The 18,522-nt window shown below is 45.5% G+C and overlaps 2 non-coding genes across 2 annotated transcripts; both read right to left on the reverse strand.

Moving 5' to 3' along the window:
* Positions 1 to 1,226: 1,226 nt before the first annotated feature.
* Positions 1,227 to 1,299, reverse strand: Trnar-acg. Its single transcript has one exon. It is a non-coding gene; the product is annotated as a tRNA-Arg (tRNA).
* A 10,401-nt stretch (positions 1,300 to 11,700) lies between these two features.
* Positions 11,701 to 11,773, reverse strand: Trnar-acg. Its single transcript has one exon. It is a non-coding gene; the product is annotated as a tRNA-Arg (tRNA).
* Positions 11,774 to 18,522: the final 6,749 nt, after the last annotated feature.

An 18,522-nucleotide genomic window follows, 5' to 3' on the forward strand; every position in this document is an offset into this window, starting at 1 on the left:
GGAAATGGCGGCGGGGCGGCCAGAAGCTCGGCTTGCGCCCGAGCGAAGAAAGTGCCCAGCGCGAGCTCGTAGTTTAAGTGCTGAAACGGCGGGCGTGCTGTCGCAATGCTCTATGTTCTTGCAGCCGCGTGTACGCGTGCTACCTTCGCTACGTCTTGAATTAAAGTGAAATGGAGTCTAGACGTACATTCTTTCACGCGGTCGCGTCTTCTGCGAGAGAGATTCGAGCTGAATAAGTAAACTGAGGCAACAAAGATGGGCAAAGTTTTAAAGTACTGTCAAAAACATCGGCTCACCAACGTCGCGCGTTTACGTAAAAAAAAAAAAAAAAAAGGTGTTAGTTTTAGTTGCAGTATAATGGAAAATCAGCGCAATTGAAATATAATTACTTGCATTACGCGGACGATCTGAAATCGATGAACCGGCGCTCCCAGCCTTCCGGAAACATTGGCTGCCACGGCTGAAACGCTAGGCGTGCCCACGCCGCTGATCTGTACGTTCAATATCAAACGGGCTCCGGAGAGCCGTTTGATTAAACCGGTACAGCTTGCAACATGGTCACCGGTTTGAGCAAACGTGCGACAACTTTGCCCAAACGAGTCACCCATTTGCCCAAACGAGTCGCCCATTCGCCCAGACGAGCGACCCGTTTGCCAAACGAGTGACCAGTTTGTCCAAATAGGTGACCGTTATGGCTCATACGGGGGACCCCTTTGAGCCATACGGGCGACCCCTTTGACAAACTGGTGACCAGTATGGTTAAACTGCTAACGGTATGGACCCGTTTATTTTCATACAGGCGCCAAATGGTTTTTTTCAGTAGGGGCTTCATTAGCTTAGTATTCTTGTTTTCTATGATGAATTCGCAGGAGATACCCTGTAGCTAACCTTGGCTCCCAGATGTCTGAACAAGAAGATGTAGTTTCAAAACTAGGCTGCGTTTTTTTTTTTTTTTTGTTTCTGAGCACAGCAGCGCAAAAAAACGTGCTTGACAACTCAAATAATAAAACGAAAGAAGCGAGGGACTGATCGTTTATTTTCACAAAGCAAACTGGGCGAACACACAAAGGGTCACAAGAACAATAAACCTGCGCGTTTGCTTTCAGGAAATATTTTAAAGCAACAGATTCCAGGCGCGTTTATGAGCTCTTTCAAAATTTTAAGGTTGATCATCTATTCGCGGTCACATTAATTTGTGATCGATCAAGTGGCAGCAAAACTAACAACGAGCTTGCCAGGATTCGAACCTGGAATCTTCTGATCCGTAGTCAGACGCGTTATCCGTTGCGCCACAAGCCCGGTTGAGAGTCCGGCATAAGATACAACTATGTATCTCCATTTGAAGGTGTCTACTATGCTAACTCCTGTTTGCACTCCAGCGATAAGAATCGCTGGAGTCGGGGAACCAAGGACAAGCAGAAATGAGTTTATGTTTCTCCCTTGTGTTTGTCCTTTGTTCCCCTTCTCTAGGGATTATCGTAATATTTGTCCAGCTCGATTGCACCTTTGCATTAATCACATAATAATCAGAAAATATTTGATTAGTTGGCAGGGTATTATGAGGTTAAGAGTAGCGTGGTACAAGTGACAGCAAAATATGTTCCTTAAAGGGGCCCTGCAAGGACCTTTTTACTGGTTTTTAATTTGAGCCGAACCTGAGCGCACTGGACGTAGTACCTTCATTAAACTTTCCTTTCCTTGAATTTAGCTTTATTTAAAAAAAATATAGGCAAATTGAAATTACAAACAAGGAAAAAGAAGCCTCCTTCATGACGTCCTTGGTTTCTTGAGTGGCCGTGAACTGGCGGAGGGTTAGTGAGCACAGCGAGCGGTAACGGCTGCCGCACTCCGTGTCGATGGCACGAGAGGGCGCCACTAAAGCTTGTTCTGGCTAGGCTGTATGAAGCGGGCAGCCAGGGGGGCTCGCATTGCATTTGCTGCGCGGGTAAACTCTAATTCCACATGGCACTTCATTGGCCACAAACGACAGCAAACACGGGGTAAAGATCAGTTCAGAACAGGGGGCACTTGACGCTACCATGCCGCTAATAGGCTAAACGGCAAGCCATAGCTGCTCGGCGCAAGCCTTGGGAACGCTCTAAACCGGTCGGATCGCGTCGACGCCTGATCCCACTACCCCTATCTAGTATGCGCTGCCTTTTCCTCCGCAAATAATTAAAACGGTTCGCGCCACTTATATTTTGAATTTCGATTAAAGAGGAGTTTTTAGCGGCTCTGAGTAGTAGTAAGCCCAGGACCAAAGACGTCACATTTCGCGCGCTTTCGGCACCGCGGGACGCCCCCGCAGGTGGAGGAGGTTTCCGCGTCGTCCAGTTAAAATATGACGCACTGATATTTAGTTATCTCTCCGTGCCCGCTGACTTGCCCGAACCCCGAGGGACGTGGAAACCGCAAAAAAGGTAGACGCATAAATATAATTGCAGGGCCCCTTTAAATGCGTAGCATTGATAGGACCAGCTGTAAGGATCTTTGAGCCCGAGCCTCGAATGTAGTTTTGATGGCGGTGTCCAGATGGTGGCGTCACAGTGTCCACCGTGACATCGGTGTCTGATCGTTGCGCTGGAACGATGATGACTCCTAAGAGAGGAAACTCTTAGGTCATTGGATTTTCCGGGATAATGTGACATCTCGTTACAGCGGTGCGACATCCCGTGATATCGTCACGTTATGTCAACTAGTCACGATGGGCGGAAAGTTCTTATTTTGCCAGGGGGGAGGGGGGCCTCCCCCAACTTGCGTAATCCCCTGGATAACGTATGATAAGCATGCTGACTGCATGATACCTAAAGAAATGTCTCCTTTTGTGAACCTATAATTTATCTGTCATTGCAGTTGTGATGAGTGAATTCCGTGGTTCACGCGCACTGACCGTAATGAATTGTTTCAGCGTTTGGGAAAACAAAATGGAGCTTACAAAACGTATTATGTCTTCTACTTCCGTATCCTGCAGGTCCGCTAGAGGTGCCACTGTTGTCATTCACGACTACTTCCAATGGCTTTCGGAGGAATTTTCAGCACTGCCCTTTATCGTATTTGATAATACTACGTAGGGTCTCCGAACAGGACTGAGAGAATAGTTTAAAAAATGTATGCACTCACCAGCTCTGGTCACTTAGTTACCAAGGCTGGTGAATGGATACAGTTTTATTTATCGACTGGACGCCAGCTATCGATATGTGCGGGCACCAGGGCGCACGAATGAGATTAAAGAGGTGCACCCATAGGTTCCGGAGGCGATGGTACTTGCTTTTCCGAAACACTCAGGAGGGGAGGGGGGCGGGGGTGGGGAGGCCCTCGAACCCCCCGTAGTCGGCGCCTATAAGTCACGTGATGTAACTTACATGACACCGTAGCGTCAAGGGATACCATGACGTGACATCGCAACGTCACGTCACCTAATACCCTGGCGCAATGTGATCTGACGTCACGTCACGTGGCGTAAGGTTACCGGACCACGTGCTTTCCTGATGGCCACGTGGTGTCCAGTCACACTGCGACGTCACGTCCGTGATTTTGTGACGCGAAGTGACGTAAGGCGACTGGACCAGGTGCTTTTCAGATAGTCCCGTGACGTCAGGCAACTTTATGACGTCACGGGACGCCCTGATGTCAGGTGGCAAAAACATGCTAAACAAATAAAACTATTACTAAACAATAATAGAAGCAACCGGGGGATCTTCGCGAAGTTCTCTGACGAAATAGAACAGAAAAAAATGAAAGAAGACACGATGAGTCGGAATAATTCAAATCACCTGCGCATTCAGAAATCATGTATAGATCGACACACTTTAGAGCCATAAATTTCATTAACACATATAGATCTGGCAGGTCCATAGAAGTTTTTTGCGCGAATTAATTGCTAATCGATCAAGCGAAAAGAAAAGCAACTACGAGCTTGATTCGAAGCTGGAATCTTCTAATCTATAGTCAGGCGCGTTAGCCGTTGCACCACAAGCTCTTTTTTTTTTCTTTATTGCCAGGCATAGGTGTCAACAAAATTAGGTACAGAATGATAAAAGCAGACACGATGGTTAAACAAAAACTACATACAGAAAGTTAAAAAGGTTTCAAAGGCAGTGCTTCTTCTAGAACAGGCACCCGATCCGGGCAACACTCCTGCGCTCTCCACACCTCAGTGACGTTGCGCAAACACAAAAGTAATCAGAAACCGGCCTAGCATCAACTTCTGCATGACGAACTGCTGTGCGCGATTTCCAGATGCTGTGTAGTTCCAAAAGCATAACCGGACCGTAAGGAACAATATTATCATTTTCTCTGCTTATATACCGGATACCCTGTGGATCCCACGGAAACTCCTTTTTCAATGTGCGTTGCAGCACGCCCAAAAGAAAATCCCATCCCAACAATATAGAAAGACGTGTTCTACAGTCCCGGTTTTCGACACAGTAAACAATTTACCCCCCACGGTACAAACAGACCCGTATCATCCATCCATGTCTTCACCGGCAGGACACAAGTATGTGATTTGAAGAAAAACGTTTTAACACTCGGCGAAACTGTCATCTTCTTAACTCGCTAAAGGACATCTTGCCCCTCCCCAAAGACATATAAAGACCTATACAGTGGAACTGGAGGACAACATCAACAACGTCTCTGTACAATTGTTTCCGAGACACACCGCTCAGATATTCTAAGGAAAAACGTGTACAGAAAAAAAAAAAACGAGTCGTTTGCACCACTTCACAGAAATAGCATTAACTTCCCCCTTCACATGAACTAACAGAAGAAACGACAAACTCTGGAAATGAGCTGGCCAGGCGCACCTGACACACTGCGCGCAGAAAAGGTGTATTCACGTCACGAGGAAAAATATAGCGGTTTACAACCTGTCGCAAAAGTCGGTGCGCCAAGGAGAGTCCCTCAACGCGCACGCGCCTGAAAAGGATCGAGCGGCTTGTTCTTACCCAGGTGGATTCCCAGGTGAAAACAGCAAAAACACGATGTAATCTCTCCACGTTGATACTCAAGCAGTGCATGACCTGAAGCACATACCATAGTTTGCAGACAAAGAACAAATTGCACACCGTGCCACGAGCAAACATCGACAAATCCCTCCCTTTCCGCTTTTCCGTTTTTTTCTCGAAGATGCAGAGCCTACGCTTGCCAGTATGGGTCACTGTGGCGATAATTTTCTAACGGTATTCCTAATTATTTGGCTGGTGTAGTTACCAAGTTCACGTTTTCGAAAATACTAGGCTTTGCTTTACAATCTCCATGCCAAAAACCTAAACACTTGTGCCAATTTACAGCACGACCGCTAAATTTGCAAAGTTTTTCAACAGCTTCACTGCCTCGCTTATGCCACCTCTATCGACACAAAATAGTGCGGTATCATCGGCGTAAAATGACAATCTTACCTCGCACGATTGCAGTTTAAACCCACTACTACTTTCGCATCTAATAATACTTAAACAAAAAGACTCTACCTAGATACAAAAAGGAGGGGTGATAAGGGACAACCTTGACGGAGAGAACGGGACACTTCAGTGCGTTCACTGACAACTTTGTCGATAATGAGACTCGTGGAGCACTTTTTTACGCCATATGTACATCCTCGAACCGAACTGTGCTGACATTTACGTGTTCTAGCACCTTGAACAAAAGTTCGTGTGACACCTGGTCAAACGCTTTTTTCCAGATCAATCTGGAGCATAGCAACCACGCGTTGCATACAGTCAGAGCACTCAAGAACACTTGTGGCGACATGAATATTAATTACTATGGTCCGTCCTCTAATTCCGCATGTTTGGTGAGGCCCTACTATGTCTGTTATCACTGATTGCAACCCTTTAGCTAGAATTTCCATAAACATTTTATAATCAACGTTTGTTAGACTGATGGGACTGTACGCCGACACCTGCCTAAGTCTTATCTTGTCCTCGATTTTGGAAATGAGTATTGTTCGGGAACGACAAAAGGACGGCGGTAGCAGTGGCGTCACGAGGGTCAGTGGCACCCGGAGCGGTGACCCGCCGCAACGCCCCCCCCCCCCCCCCCCCCCCGCCCCGCCCCGGTCTTGCGTGACCCACCGCGACACCCCCCGTCCCCGCTCTCGTTGCCCACCGGGACACCCCCTGAGCCCTGCACCCGGGGCGGTCCGCCCCTCCCCCCCCCCTCCCCCCTCCCTTGTGAAGCCACTAGGCGGTAGTAATTTACGCTCATATGCTTCAGCGTAAACTCTACACCAGTGGTTCTCAATCGTTGATGTTTCGCGGATCACTTGTAGATCGGCTGAGATGATGGAGGACCCCGTTCGTTTTGAGGGGAAGGGAAAGGTGTAGGTTAAGTATAATAATGATCTAATAAATGGATATAACTAAGGGCTGCTGTGAAGTAGACTTCTATCATCGACATACACACGAGAAAATTCACCAAAATTAGAACGTTTCTTCTCAATTTGAAAAAAAAAAAAAGAACTTCTATTACCAGGCTTGACTGATGAGGCAGAGCTTCGCGGACCCCTAAAATGCCCTCGCGGGCCCCAAAGGGTCCGCGGACCCCCATTTGAGAACCACTGCCCTCCACAATACCGGACTAACTTCATGCTTAATCACCTTGTAAAAGGCCGCGGTTAGGCCGTCGGGGCCGGGCGACTTTCCAGGATTCAAATGCTCAGTAGCGTTTTCGAAACGGTAATCTCAGCTTCTACAAAGGAAGTTGTTTCACTGTTTAACCGCGGTAATAGGAAAAAAAAAAACTCGCTTTAAAGTTCGCTAAATCAAAGGTTCGGTGAGAAAACAAATTTTGTAGAATTCACAAGAAGCCTTTTTTATTTCTGCGCGGTCTCATGTAACGGCCCCACGATATTCAATTTCGGCAATCTCGTTGCGGCCAGCGTACCTTTTCTCAGCCACTAGTGGTATTTTCGTCGGCGCTTCCCCACAGAACAACTTTCCTGCTCGCGCTCTAAAGAGTGCTCCGTGGTACCGCTCCTTATCAGGAACTTCCAACTTAGATTTCAAAGTACTTATGCCATCGTTATAAACACCAGGCGAACGACTCTCTTCGCTGATAAGTAACTCCAGATTACTGGGCAGAAGAAATTCTAGTTTTCTTCATTTCTCTATACTTTATCGCGCTCGCTCTATCCATTGCTTTAATTTTATTTCTTGCTTAAACTGTTCCCATTTAAAGCGTAGTCATTCGCTTCCCCTTTGAAGATTCCTCTTAAGCTATCCTTGACAGCGGCCATGATATCATCGTCACTCATGAGTTCACTATTTAATTTCCAAAGCTCCCAACAGAAATCTTTTTTTTTTTCCTTGGAGCTAGCAAGTGTAAACAAAACTAAACAGTGATCACTAGATGACACGGGCGTCACACGATCTTCACTACACTGAGGAAGAAGTTTTAATGAAATATATGCCCTATCGTAACGGGCTTGACTTGACCCTTGGAAGTGAGTATAACGTACATTTCTAGTGTCCCCCAAACAGTCCCCAACATCGTCTAACCCACAGTAATTTAGAATTCATTTAAAACAACCGTGCTTGCATCCTTAAACGGAAGTGTACTCGTTTTATTTCGTGCCGAAAGCACATAGTTAAAGTCGCCAACAATGATGACTATACGCTCCGTTAAAAAAAAAGACCATATATCTTCAGAAAAGTTTTCCGTTCTTCGGCTGTGTTCTGCGCGTAAATGCAAATGACTCGCCACTCGTGCGACAAAAAGGCCAGATCACAGACTTTTAGTCGAACCGATTCTGAGGCCGTAACCTTTTGTACATCCGCTCCCAGGCTCGCGCAAACTAACAACAGACACCTTGCTGATGTTCCTACCGCATGACTGACGCACACGTCATAGTTTGCACTAAAAGGCCACACCATACGCTCTGTCTGGACCTCCCTTTCGACCTTCGGTTCTTGCAAAGCGACGATGTCGAGGTCCTGCTCTATAACTAGACGATACAACTGTCTTTGCTTTCGTCTCTCAGCGAGCCCCCGTACACTTAAGGTCGCTATGCGTACCGGCTTTTCAAACGTGATTATCGTGAAGTGGGACCAGGCTCAGCGTACGGAGCTTACCCTTTTGGCGCGTCTTCATACACGGCAGTCCTCTCGGACAGTGGTGGCCTATTAGGACAGCTTCTCGTGGGAATGCGGTGACGAAGACCGCGGCGGACTGTCGACGCCCTTCCACCCCGCCACCACCCTCCACTTCCGTTCGAGCTGTCGTTGCCGCCGTTCTTGAGATAACTCAGCACCTCCTTCATGGCGACGCTTCACGGCAGTCTTGTCAAGGTCCATTCCAGAGACGGCGGGCTCGCTGTCCGTCGCGGCAACGTCCCTTGCATCGCTTTCTGGCGCAGAAGACGTCGACGAGTCTTCAACAGCTGGAGCAGGGGCTGCAGTCTCCAGCTGCTTCGCTCCCACGACGCTCGCCTCCTCCGGGCCGGTGTCTGGCCGGCCGCCCTTGTCAACCGGGGTGGGATGCTTCGTCGAAGTCGCAGTGAAAGCCGCCGCTCTCTCTGCCTCCTCCTCGTCCATGAGGAGGGCCCGCATCACGTACCACAGCTCGTCCGTACGAGCGTACACAGTCCTGCTGCTCGTGCCCGTAGGAGCGACATTCAGAACACCGAGGAGCCCGGCACTCCCGCCGGATATGCCCAGTTTTGCGGCACCGGAGGCAGATCGGAGCTCGTCCAGGCACCACGACTAGGACCGTGCCGCTTCCGAAACGCAACTAATGCGGAAGGCGCTCGATGGTGACTCCCTCCCGGAGTACGACGCGTACAATCCGGGTGGTGGACTCGGCGCCTTCGAAACCAGCTACCTTCCACCGGTCGTAGGAAACGTCCTTTGCTTTGCCGTAATCCGCGAAGGCCTTTCGAATGTTCTCGTTTGAGACGTCGAACGACACCCAGTAAATGTTTCACTCGAACTTCCTGCCTAGTTGGGTCGACGACGAGGCATGTGCGGCCCTTGACCACGAGCCGCCCCGCTTCGACCAACTTGAGCTTGGCCACGTCGGTATGAAGTTTGAGCAGCCAGACATGGGACATTTGGTATGCCTCAATGCAGTGTTGTACACGTTCCTCAAAAAAGGAAACGAAACCTCGTTCCTCGTTCCTTATGATTTTTGGAATGCGTTCCCGTTACAAGTTCCTTCTGTGAGAAAGGAACTCGTTCCCGTTACAGTTAAAAAAATGGAACGTATCGTTACATCTACATTACATTTGCATTTTTCTGATTACCATAATTAGTTGGATCCAGCAAAGTTTTTTTATCTTTCTCATTAATTAACAACATACAAATTTAAATGCAGTGATGGCAGGGCAACAGGAGAAGAAGACACACGACAGCAGGGTTCTTTTTGTTGATATATTCACCTTCAAAAATCTCAGCGTTTTACCTTATTCCTGTTTGGAATGGGCGATTCAGACGAGCCAAATGTACTGTTACCCCACAATGCACGAGCTTTTGACCACAACCTCACACGTTTCAATCTAACAAAGTACCTTGTTCGAACTTAACAACGGTTGCTTCTCGATGTTGGCGTCCGCAAGACGAGCAGGTAAAGAAGGGGTACGGCTTTTGAAGGTCAGTCTTGAAAAATACAAGTCCTTCTGCATGAAGTGTACATTCGCTGTTCTGTGTGAAGATTGGGGACAAGGGGAGAAGTAAAGACCAATTTTTTTTGTATCATTTAAGTGACGAATATTCGGGATACAAGGGTGCGTTTGATGTCAGTTAACCTGTCCTTTTATTGTAACTGTAGGTCTGTTTGTGGAAGTTCAGTGATGGCTGTAGTCGGGCCTTAGATTTCTGGGTGGATGAGTATTCGTGGAAGAAAAGAAAACGGCTAAGTCTAGAAACGTCCCTCTTTCTGTGTCTTTTCCTTCGACTAAACGTTTTGCGTTTCGTACCGCACTCTCCGGCACTGCAAAAATAATCAAGGTCCACTAGCTCCCCTGCACCTGGCTGTTACCAAGCGAGGACTACACAAAATAAGCCCCAAGTAACCAAAAATTTAACGAGACTCTGCACTTTGTAAAGATATGGTTTTTATACTTATAGAATTGCCCTCTTAGAAATAAAATACAAATTACCCCATTGGACGAAAAAAAGGAGCGCCGTTCCCTTTTCCGTCCCAGTAAAAATGTAACGCGTTCTCGTTCCAGTTCCACGGATGAAAATTGGAACGGCGGCATTCCTTCGTTCCTCCTAAAAGGAACGCGTTCCAGGAACGCCGTTCATTGGAACGCCGTTCCGATCAGGGAAGTGGCTGCCTCAATGCCAGCCACTTCCCTGATCACACCCAGTTCTTCCAGTGGCGCTGGTTGCCAGGCCGGGGTATCTATGCGTTGCATACATAAACAGTTGATGCACAACGACAGAGATCGTAGACTACATGTCTGGTGCAAGCTACAGACAATTCCACACAATTGCGGCCATGATTGCAAGGCCAATCTACACTGTGCAAGCTCACCTCAAGCACGCCCTTTGCTTAGATATCACGTCCTGGTTGCTTTCTTAATTTCCGGAAATTACGAAATACTCAAGGCACGGTGTTTGTTGCATTTTTGTGCCCGCCAGTCTCATATTTATTAATTTTTTTTCGAGATGTCATTCCGGTATGATACCTCTTCGCCTGAATTCATATCGCAAGCGTACCAACTTTCCGTTGAGAACGGGGGTGGGGTTCGCGGTTGCTGAAAACAACTTAATTTTTGTTGGCTTGGTATTTCGCAAATTTTGTGAAGTCTGCGGGGGTTTCGGGAATATTGTACGATCTCAACATTTTGCGGTTGGAAGTGGAACGCTATACATACGTTATCATAAAGTGATGTATTCTCCTGATCAGTTTCTCGCGGTAGTAGTAAAATCTCGAAAATGATGTTATCCCGAAAATCAAGTCTCTCGCAGCAATCGTAAAATAATATTTGAGAAACATTACTGCGGCTAAAATGACCCTGACATTCCAGGTCCGGAAGGGTTCCTTTTAGAGCAAGAAGGCACAGAGAAATAGAATAATAAGCTCTACCACATCTACCACTAGAGACCAGCGGCTCAATTGTATACAATGTAGTGCAATGCGATACAACTTGAAATGATATTATGTAATGTAATGCAATGCGGTACAATGCAAAGAAGTGATATGTTATATAACGCAATAGGATACAACAGAACGCAATGATGTGAAGTGCAATGCAATGCGATAGAATTAAACGTAATGATATGTAATATAATGCAATGCCTGCAGGGTTATTTTGAAATAAAGATTGTGGGTAGGCGGCTCATGCTCCGGCCTATACGCTGGTATATGTTTTAGAATAACATATGCTATATTAGCTTGGTATTCGTTTGTCTATGATGAATTCGGAAGAAACACCCTTGTAGCTAACCATGACTCCCACATATCTGAACAAGGTGAAGTTTCAAAACCAGGCGGCGTTTTTGTTTTAGAGCACAGCACCATAAAAAAGCGTGCTAGGCAACTCAAATAATAAAACAAAAGAAGGGAGCTGCTGATATTTTATTTTCGTAAAGCAAACTGGGGCCAACAGACAAAGGGTCATAAGGACAATGCGTCTGCGCATCTAGAAATCATTTAAAGAGCAACATATTCCAGACGCGTACAACAGCCTTTTCAAATTTTGAATGAGGACTATTTTACATCAATTTGTGATCGGCCAAACGACTGCAAAAGTAACAACGAGCTTGCCAGGATTTGAACCTGGAATCTTCTGATCCGTAGTCAGACGCGTTATCCGTTGCGCCACAAGCCCAGTTGACAGTTAGGCATAAGATGCAACTATGTATGCATTTGTAAAAGTGTTTACCAGAATTTTTTGTTTTTGTTTGCAGTTCTTTTTTTTTTTATTTACAAGAACAAAAAACGAACATCTTCGTGAGCTATTATTTCGAGGGTCGACTGCGTAAATTAACAAATCACACCAGGGGTATTAAACCGCATTTTTTAATAACACGATATTGATACCTTTTTTGTTAAAGAACAATCTAATCGGGTTTTGTGTCATTGGTCCCTATATTTACGAGTTTACTACCCAGCTGCAATACCAGGTTTTGCATAACGATCTCTTAGCCGTCAGGCCATGAGGGCGCGACCTATCTGAATCCGCAACGGAACGTTAGAAAATCGTTGATTACTGAGTAGGGTACTTTGAGCTTAACACTAGCGTGGCGCAAGTGGCAATGCGTAGCATTTATAGTTCCAGCCGTGAGGTTTTCTGAGCCCGAGCCTCGGATGTAGCCTCAACGGCGGTGTCTAGATGGTGGCGTCACGCTGTCCACCTTGACGTCGATGTTTGACCGTTGCTCTGGAACGATGATGAGTCCCAAAAGAGGAAACTCTCAGGTTATTGGATCTCTCGGGATAATGTGGCCTCCGGTGACAGCAGTGTGACGTCACGTGATGTCGTCACGTTATGTCAAGTAGTCGCGTGACGCAAGTTACGGGACACTGTAGCCACAGGCGATAGCGTAACGTGACATCGCAACATTACGTCACGTGATACTCTGACGCCATGTGGCCTGGCGTTACGTCAAGTGGCGTAAGGTTACCGGACCGCACGCCTTCCTGATGGTCACGTGGTGTCAAGTCACACCTTGACCTCTCGTCACGCAATACCGCGACGCGGAGTGACGTAAGGTGACCGTACCACGTGACTTTCAGATAATCGCGTGCCGTCGGGTCACACTCTGACGTCACGTGACAGTGACGTCAGGTGACAAAGCATAAAGGAGAACTAAAAAATATTTAAAAAAAAGAAAAGCAGCCGGGCGATTCTTTACGAAGTCCTGCGACGAAATAAAACAGCGAAAATGAGAGAACAGACATAAAGAGTCAGAAGAATTCAGATCACCTGCTCCTTCAGAAAACATGTAAAAATCGACGCACTTCGGAGCCATAAAGTCTATGGACTTCCAGATGTGGCATGTTCATCACGTTTTCGCGATCGCATTAACTTTTGATCGATCAACCGAGAAGATAAGCAACTATGAGCTTGCCAGGATTCGAACATGGAATGTTCTGATCCGTAATCAGACGCGTTATGGTTGCGCCACAAGCCCGGACGGTTCCTTACTGACGACATGAAGGTTTAAACTACTTTGAAGGTTTAAGCAGCAGATTTTGCGAGCAATTTCTTTTTTTACTTATCATAAAACTAGCTGCCGTGTTCGTGAAGAATTATCTTACGAGTCGTCAAAAAAAGCATACATTCCGAAAAAACATCGGGTACTTCAAAGTAATCGTTCAATGACAAATTTTGAGCCACCATTCGTACGAGAACATCGCTATATATATATCTATCATTGCTGTCTGAAGTGTGCATGTATGAACTCACCGCCTTAATTAACTATAACTTTGCAAAAATGTTCCAAGATGCGCATGCTTGTCATCCATTGAAATCTATACAAGGGTATTAGAAACTCGACGAAACTATAGGTGACATTCACCTATTTATTTATTTATTTCAATCACCTCAGGGCCCAGGGACATTACAGAGGGAGTGGACATAAAATATTCGCTCTCCATAAAATTCAAACAAGGCGACTTGGTTATAAATGTTAGTACGGCACAATCCTAGCAAAAGTGAGTAGTTAGAGTTTTTCTAGATAAATCTGTTGATGAAATAGTTACTTATGATGCGGGAAGGTGGTTCCATTCAGATGACGTTCTAGGGATGAAAGAGTGAAAGAGTTGATGTAAGCAGAAGTTTCACAATGAGGTATGCCAACTTTAAGTTTGTGATCATTGCGGGGAGAAATGAAGGGGGGGGGGGGGCTAATGAATAGTTTGTTTTTCAGTAAGGCGTTGGAATGATAGATTTTAGGGAGTTGTAGTAGATCGTTTTTCTCCTCCGCTACGGTATCCCCGAAGAAAATGCCGCAGCTGCGCATGCGCTCCGTTAGCCTTGTCTGCATAGTTCAAGGTCTTGTGGCGGATTACGGAGCGCTATCCGGGTGCTTAGCGGGCTGAGGAAACGGTCTACTACAACTCCCTTTTATGTAAGAGGCATAGACGAGATATTTTCCGACGTGAGGAAAGAAGAGGCAGGGCTAGGGCGGTTTTTATAAATGAGACTCTTGCGGTGCGATGATAGTCGCAGACTATGAATCGTGCGGCGCGATTTTGCAGGGCTTCGATGTTTGTTATAAGCGTTGAGTGACCTGGATCCCAGATTTCTGCGGCATATTCCAACTTTGAAGGTATTAAAGTCTTATACAAGAGAATTTCTAGGGACATAGGAGTTAAGGAAAAGTTTCTTTTTAAATATCCAAGCATTGAATTTGCGTTAGCGATTATACGATCAGAATGAGTTTTCCATGATAGGTTAGAAGTGACGTGAACACCGAAATACTTGAAAGAGGTTACATATGCCAGCTGAATATTACATATTGAGTATGGTGATGGTGATGTGTTACGACGAGACACCCTCGTAGTTTTACATTTGTTAGTATTCAGAGTCATTTGCCATAAGTTGCACCATTCTGATACCGCGCATAAATCTGCTTGAAGAAGTGCCACGTCGGATTCGTTAGTAATTTCACGATATATTAAAACAATCATCTTCGAATAGGTTAGTATGGGGTGATACACACATTGGTAAGTCATTAATAAAAATAAGAAACAGAAGGGTTCCCAAAACGGACCCCTGTGGAACACCAGAGGTGACGGCACTGAGGCGAGAATTTGCCTCATTGGTAGTAACAAACTGTGATCGATTAGTTAGGAAACATTTAATCCGGGACAAGACTTTAGGACCAATATTAAATTTGTCAAGCTTAAGGAACAGTAGTTGGTGAGATACTTTATCAAAGGCCTTGCAAAAGTCGAGAAAGACGCAGTCAACCTGAGATCCACGGTCAAGGATGAAAAAGAGATCATTAGTGAAAGTTAGAAGTTGTGTTTCACATGACAGGAATTTCCGGAAACCATGTTGCGAGGGTGAAAAAAAAAAGAATTAGAATCTAAAAAACTAACTAGATTAGAGTAAATGACGTGTTCTAAAATTTTACAGGGCGTGCTAGTAAAGGAAATGGGTCGATAATTAAGAGGACTATGTTTGTTACCTGATTTATGAAGTGGAACCTCCTCTCCTATTTTCCGATCCTCCGGCGAAATTCCAAGGTCAAGTGATTGTTCGAAAATTTTAGAAGAAAAACTGAAATGTAAACTTTTGTAGATTTAAGAAATTTAGAGCTCATGTTATCAACACCACGCGACGAGGACACTTTAAGATCATCGATTTGTTTTACAATCTCGTCATAATCAAAAACAAGCGGGTCCATTGGAAAGAAATTATAAACAGGATAAGAGGCGCAATCAGAGTCAACATCACTAGAAAACGCTTTCACAAAAATATGACTTAGTACAGATGCACAGTGCTCGCTCGGAATATCTAGACCGTCATCCCCTGTAAGTGAGAGAACAGTATTTTGGTGGCCGTTCACAACACACCAAAATTGCTGGTTGCTATTGGATAACATGGTAGGTAAAGATACATTAAAATAAAATTGTTTTGGCCTCTTTCACAGCATTCCTATAGAAGTTCGAAACTTCTCTGTAAAAATCCCAACGAGAAGTAAGGGCAGAGGACTTCGAAGCACGGAAAAACGTTTCTTCTTATTAGAAAGACGTTTCAGTGTGACATTAAACCAAGGAGACTGTGGTTTCGAAACAAAAGACCTACATGGAACGAACAATGTGATTAGAGAATATACCTTATTTTAAACATGTTCCGTTTAGTTTCGACCGAACGTTTTAAAAAAGAAAGTAGGAATTCATCTATGAAGGCAGCTAACTCGTTATTCATTGCGTCGAAACTTGCCTTACTATAATCACGGAATTGCTTAGTACTTTTATTCGAAATACGCATTGGACTATGCAAGTTGAAGTGTAGAATGCAATGATCACTAATTCCTGGTAAGTGGGTTATGGAAGAGACGAGGCTAGGGTCAGAGGAAAGAATTAGATCCAACACAGTGGCTGTAGTATCGGTAATGCGAGTGGGTTCAGTAACAAGTTGAGAAAAAGAAAACTCAGAACAAATATCAAGAAAATCAGAGTAAGCGGGCGAATGGCATGTAGTTGTTGGGAAAGCACCGGTCCAATCAATAAGGGGAAGTTAAAGTCAGCCAGCACTAAAATGGGCGCAAGATGAAATCTACACAAAATTGTATTTAAAGTATCGTGTAACTTGGAGCAAAATTCCGCTGTCGCGTTGGGAGGACGATAGCACGCGCACAACAATGGAGAGTTTTAGTAATACGTATAGGGGCAAACGCAAACCCCCTACGTTAGCGTTAACGTTGCGTCGACGGAACGTTACGGAGCGCGTCGAATACGCACTTCTAGTACAGCGGAAGAAGAACGCATACGTAAAGACTTGTAGCGCCATATAGGTGTGCTCCTGTAAACTGCATCAAACAATCCAAGGCGGGTATTCGGTCAAGCCAATGCAAAGCCCCGTTTCTCCTCACTTTGTTACGGAAGTGCGTGTTTCCGTGTGCCTGTTGTGTACGTGTTTTGTCCTTTTTTTTTTTTTTTTTTTTTTTTTGTACCGACTGCACGGTAAACACCTTTTTGGGTTCGACGGCGTCGCCAACGTTTTTGGCTATCGACACCCATCTTTGTGGGTACTCGAAAGGATTCGACGCGTTGACTTCTTCGAGGAGGAGGATGTCATCTTCAATGGTAAAACGAACCCGTACAATGCGCGTAGTACTTCCTCTGGTTTGCCTCACCGCCGCCATTTTTCAAACTGGACTAGTCTCGCGCTCTCCCGTGCGCGACGAAAGCAACGAGATGGCACGCAGGGGATTGCTACGTACGTTCGCAAAAATCGATAGCGAGCGTACGTACGCAAGGCTCGCCGCAGTACGTACGTATGGCGCATGCGCAGTGTGGACGACGCAACGTTAACGTTAACGTATGGGGAGTGCGTTTGCTCCTATACGTATTACTAAAACTCTCTAATATCATATCTATAGACAGACTGCAAACGCACGCATACCAGTTCTAGTGATGTAGCTATATCTACATGATGGCATTCAAGGTTACTTTGTATTGCGATTAAAACCCCGCGATTACGTCTATCAATTCGATCAGAACGAAAAAACCCATAACTGTCAGTACAATAAAAAATTTCATAATCGCGGACAGCACTGGAAAGCCATGTTTCAATTAGAGCAACAACATCACTGGATGACGCATCAATAACTGATGATAGCTCATCGCGATTGCGGATAACACTTCTTATATTGGTAAACAAAACTGACAGTGAACTTGGTATTTTGTTATCATTGATTTTCTTTAACTTCGAAGTTGCAGTTTCATCAGAGCTATGTCTGGATAGTTAGGTGGTAGCTTCATAGACTTGGCAAGTTTCATAATTAAAAAGATATTGTTTATCACCTACGAACAGTTTGTCAACGCGAAGTTTGTAAGTACCTTCCTGTGTACGGGTGAAGTCTAGCAGTTTCTTCCTCGCAAGCTGTACATTTCTCAGGATATCCTCGCCAACAGAAATGTTTGTATTTTTTAGCTTGCAGGATGACCGTAGCACAGCTTCTTTATGTTTAAAGAAAGCAAACTTTACGACGATAGGTCTTTTCTTATCTGGGTTAAACCTGCCAATCCGATGAGTCCTGTCTATTTTATCGGGGTTAGTCTGTATGCCAAGTTCATCGTTACATACGTCCAAAACAAGTTTCTCCGACTCCGCCCATGTTTCCCTGGCCGCGTCTTCTAGCCCAAAAAAAAGTAGGTTAGGTCGACGGGAACGACTTTCGGCATCGTCCGAACGACGCTGAAGAAGTGCTATGTCTGAGAGAACGGATTCTACCCTTGTCTCAATCTCCGTTGTTGCGTTAATTTTTGATTTACAAATGGCAAGGTCACCTTCAATACTCCCGACACGCGTTTTTACTTGACGTCACTCGCAAGGTGCGCTGGCATCGAACACCACGGTCGCCATCTTCGAGGTCTCTTTCCATCCCACGTAGGTGTCAGGTGTCGTCTGGCCGGACCTTTCAGCGTGGTTTAGCAGCACTTTACAACTTGAAAGGTCTTTTTGGGTGAAACTATGGGTTATTTTTATACTTTGGTGCTTTTGAAGCGCCATAGGAATATTTTTTGTGTGTGTTTCAGTTTGTTTTTGTCGCTATCGAACTTGTCCACCGCGGCCGCGTTGCTCCATCGGCTCCATGCAGCGCTCCCTGTAGCGCACCGTGCCCACGGTGGTAGAGCTCTTTTGCAAGAACTGAGTTTTTTACTTTGGTGCTTTTGTAGCACGGTGTGATTACTCTTTGTTTTGTTTTGCTATTTTCTTTATTATTATTCTTTCTAGCGGATTTTCTGCACTATGGACATAACCACGCGTTGCTCCATCGCCTCCGTGTCGTACATCCTGCCTTCGGTGTTCGTTCCTGTGCAGAAACATACCATGCAGCGCGGCGCACCGAGTGCGCAGCTAATGAAAGATGCGGCGCATTTTTATTAGCCCAAACA

The sequence above is a fragment of the Ixodes scapularis genome, unplaced genomic scaffold (genome assembly GCF_016920785.2).
Source record: "Ixodes scapularis isolate PalLabHiFi unplaced genomic scaffold, ASM1692078v2 PGA_scaffold4__175_contigs__length_147842914, whole genome shotgun sequence".
NCBI classification, from domain to species: domain Eukaryota; kingdom Metazoa; phylum Arthropoda; class Arachnida; order Ixodida; family Ixodidae; genus Ixodes; species Ixodes scapularis.